The 4,197-nt window shown below is 53.9% G+C and overlaps 1 long non-coding RNA gene across 1 annotated transcript; it reads left to right on the top strand.

The window, feature by feature from the left end:
- Positions 1 to 1,082: 1,082 nt before the first annotated feature.
- LOC142091635 (uncharacterized) lies at positions 1,083 to 3,930 on the top strand. The gene is made up of 3 exons (XR_012676870.1): positions 1,083 to 1,166; positions 2,239 to 3,002; positions 3,873 to 3,930. It is a non-coding gene; the product is annotated as an uncharacterized LOC142091635 (long non-coding RNA).
- The last annotated feature ends 267 nt before the right edge of the window (positions 3,931 to 4,197 follow it).

Here is a 4,197-nt window from a genome sequence, read left to right as displayed (position 1 = left end):
GCGGGACAAGCAGTGAGTATTCAGGAGAAGTATCCCAGCTGCTTGTCCAGATCTTACTCTTCCTCAGCATGCCCCAATGACCACTGTTGGAGAAGGGGACTCTTGGTAGGAGACGTGACTGCTCCTGCGGTTTAACCTCCTAGCCAAAGAAGCCCAAAGAGGGAAAATGTCTTCCTAGCCCTGCATCTGGGGATCAGTGAAAGCCTCAACGTGTGAGCAAGACCCATCAGCCAGGCACTGGACAAGATTCCCTGTCCAACCTCTTGAGTTGTCCCCCTGCTTTTCAGGACTCTCCTTCAGCTCTGGGGACTCACCAGTGCCTGGCTGGGGGAGTGTCCCTGTGTCCCTGAGTCCCTCTGGGTTCTCTGCCCAACAGAAAGATGCTGGTGGCTGCCGTTCTCGGATCCAGTTTGTCCCTCTCTGCACACGTCTCTTGTTATGCTAAGACTGTTCTGGAAAGCAAAGACCTGGCCCTGGAGAACATCTGTGGGGGAACCTGACAAAAGCAGCCATGGTGTAGGCCAACCTGCTCTAATTACTGGAGTGATGTCTCCTCAGCAGGCTGACAGTGGCTGTTGGCAGTGGGGCCTTCAGAGGTGAAAAAGAAGACTCTGTCTCTGCCCCTGGAGAAAAGTGTCACTGTGAAGTACTGGAAGGTGGATGAGAAGTCCCATTCCCACCTGGATGGGGTAAGAATGATGACATTTGGATCCCATCTGGAGGTGGAATTCAGGTCTGTCTTCATGCTGAGCTGTACACAAACATCTGTGAGGGTGGGTTCAGGATCTTGCAAGAAACACAGGACATCTGGGAGAGCAAAGAGTAAATATGTTGGAATATGGGGACGTAAAATAACTCATTCCAGAATGACATTTTGTGACACGAGTGCTTTTTTTTATCTGAAACTGGTTGGACTTTTGGCCAGTCTTTCCCTTTTCCTTCATGTTTGTAACATCTCCGCTGTCCTGGAAAGGGAATGCCATGGCTTAGCATTGCTGCAGGTGTTGCAGGGAGACACTTCAAAGACTGAGCTCAACATGGGGTTTCCTCCCAGAGCCTTGACTCCAGAGACCCAGTTTTCTCTAGGGACAGGAGCCCTTCAGTGTCCCGAGGAACTCGCTCACCTGAGCAAGTTCAGCAGAGGCCACTGTCGGGGCATGTGGAAGGTGAGAGCTGCTGGTTCACTAAGGCTGTCAGACCAAGTCCCTTTTCCTTTCAAAGGGAAGAAGAAGTAAAAGGGAAAGTGATAAACAAAGCACACAGGGACACCAATCTCTGAGGAAGTGATAAGGGAGACAAGGAGGGAGACCAGAGCTCTGCAGCCTCTAATTGAGGGGCCATTAGGGAACTATCCGTGTGGCTCTGAAGTGGGTCAGGCTGAGCTTTGTAAGTGACAAGAGGTGACAAGAGGAACCTGAGGATTTGGGATGTCTGAGGGGGGTCCTGCAGGACTAGGCAACACTTGTTAAGGCATGCTTAGGGGAAGGGTCAAAGGTGGGGGGGAGAGGGGGGACTGGGGAGGAGCCAGGGGAGGCAATAGAGAGGAGGAAGGATAAAAGGAGGTATCTGCACCTCAGCAGGGGCTGGTCAGTGCCCTTGTTGGGATGAGCCCTGCGCCTGATCACCACAGTCCCCCTGCCTTCTTATTAAACCCTTTCTTAACCATCCTTCTGTGCGACTTCCCATGCGTGAGGTCAGGAACTGGGGAGACTGGTGTGAAAGAGCGATGTGGGTGCCAGTAACTGGGCAACCAACCAATGGCCATGGGGATTGTAGGCCTGGGTGCCAGCAACTGGATGGCCCAGGGTGTGTGTGGCAAGGTCTAAGTGCCAGCAAGTGGAGAGGAGGTCACTGGTCACAGGACCTGTCGGTCTCTGTGCCAGCAGCTGGAGGGACTGGGGTGTAAGCAAGGTCTGGGTGCCAGCAACTGGAGAAGGAGAAACATGTCACAGGCTGATATTACCAAGCCATGGCAATGTTTGAGAGATCCAAGAGTGTGGGGGTGACTGTGAGATGAGTGGGTGATTGCCTGCATCTGTTTCTTTGTGATCATCAGGCTGGCCAAGCTAGAGAGAAGGGGGAGACCCAGGTGCTGGGTAAGAGGGCCCAGGCTCCAGGCAGGGCCATGAGATGGGCTGGGGGCCTGTGATGATATCTGAGGGATGCACGAATGTGGGTGTGCTTGTGGCTCCAGAGGGTGGGGGGTGGGTGTTTTGACTAGGGAACTGTGTGTCACAGGCATGATGAAGCGACTGGAGCATCTCTGATACGGTGATCAGCTGGGACTGTTCAGCACAGAGAAGAGAAGTCTCAGGGGAGCTCTCATCACTGTGTACAAACATCTGAAGGCAGGCTGTGAAGAAGGCTGAGCCAGGCTCTTCTCCATGGTGTCCACTGTCCGGACAGGAGGCAACGGGCACAAACTGGAATGCAGAAGATTCTGTTTGAACATCAGGAACCCCTTTTTCACTGTGAGGGTGAGGAAGCACTGGCACAGGGTGCCCAGAGAGGTTGTGGAGTCGCCATCCTTGGTGGCATTCAAAAGCTATCTGGATATTGTCCGGGACATGTTGCGAGCAGAGACACAAGCATCAAGGAAGGAGAGACTCCCAGGGATGTGGCCTTGGGGTCAGCAAGGATGGTTGCATGTTGAGGACCATGGCTCTATTTCTCCTCTTAGCAGAAATGCAGAAATCCTCATCTTCCTGTACATGTGTACAGAGCCCCCAGGGCCCCCGTTGTGGAAATGTGCAGTTGCCATTGGCTGGGGGAGCCACAGGTGGTGCTGCTGGAGGAGGGAGAAACCCAGAAGGAGCATTTCAGGCACAGCAAGAACAGATCCTTTCTCTTCCCTGCTTCTTCCGTTGCTCCCCCAGCAGAGTCGTTTCCGGCAGCTCTGTTCTCTCGTTTTCTGACTCTCTCTCGCTCAGCAAACAGGCAGGTTGGTCTCGGCATGCCCCTCGGATATCTCGTCCTCGCTGCCTTCCTGGGGCAACGGCTGGGTAAGTCCTGGCTTTTCACCGATGCGTACTTCATCTTCCCCCCAGGAAACCCTCACCAGTCTTATCGGGTCCATGTGGGGAATAACAGGAAAACTCTGGGAAATGTCACCTCACATTTGTGGCTTTGCACCGGTTCTCTCAAGACGCTCTTATTGTTGGAAAGGAGAAGAGAGAGGAGAGACCTCAGACCCTTCTCGAGCTTTTCTCTCCCCTTTGATCCATTTCTCTCTGCCTCTGTCTTCTGATTCACCTGCTGTCACCATAGGAGATCTCAGCTGTTTCTGCAGTCCCACTTTTCTCTCTTTCCGCCACAAATGAGGAAATCCTGTCAAAGCTTTTACAGGGACTTTAAAGCTCTCATCACATTAACATTAATAAGATGCCTGAGGCTGTGCCCTTCTGGCTGGCACATACCTGCTATGGCCTCCAGTTTTCTCCTGGTTGACAACTCAGCCAGGGCTTCCTATTTCCAAGCTCAGCATTGCGTGTACTCAGGTTCCTAGGAGCCCTCTGAGATGACAGGGATGGGGAAGGAGGATGAATCTTTTTGCCGTAGCTCCATGGGCCCCTCAACCTGCTGGAGGGCTGCTGGTCCCAGCACACAAAGGGCAGGCATGACAGGCTGTTCCCTGGTCCTCTGGGCAGTAGGAGCAGGGGCAGGGACACAGCACAGCTCTCCTCAGGGTCCACGCTGGGCTGAGAGCTCCGAGCTCCTGCCCAGAACCACTCTCCACCTGGCTGTCCCCAGGCCTCAGGATTTTCCTGCAGGGCAAGGGACAGGGAACCTTCTCCACCAGGGCTTTGCATCCACTCCTGGTTTGCTTCCCAGAGCCTTTCCCTGCAGAGCTGCTGACCTTCGCTTTCTTCCAGGCACCATGGGGCAGATCACCGTCACCCAGCAAGAAGGACAAGTCACAGTGACGCAGAGAGACACCTTCCAAACAACATGCACATACCAGGACTCTAACTTTTATGGCTTGTTTTGGTACCAGCAGAGGAAAGGCCAAGCCCCACAGCGTATCTCACACCATGCAGCAGCTGGCCCCAAGCGCAATGGCCGTCTCACCACGCTGCTGAACACCACGGGGAAATACAGCCTCCTGCGGCTGGAGGAAGTCGAGGTCTCTGACAGTGCCTTGTACCTCTGTGCTGTGCAAGACACCCTGGGGCAGGGAGCTTCCTTGGCTGTGCAACA

Source organism: Calonectris borealis, chromosome 22 (genome assembly GCF_964195595.1).
Source record: "Calonectris borealis chromosome 22, bCalBor7.hap1.2, whole genome shotgun sequence".
Taxonomy (NCBI): domain Eukaryota; kingdom Metazoa; phylum Chordata; class Aves; order Procellariiformes; family Procellariidae; genus Calonectris; species Calonectris borealis.
The sequence above is the reverse complement of the archived record's forward strand: the minus strand, read 5'-3'. Positions and strand labels throughout refer to the sequence as shown.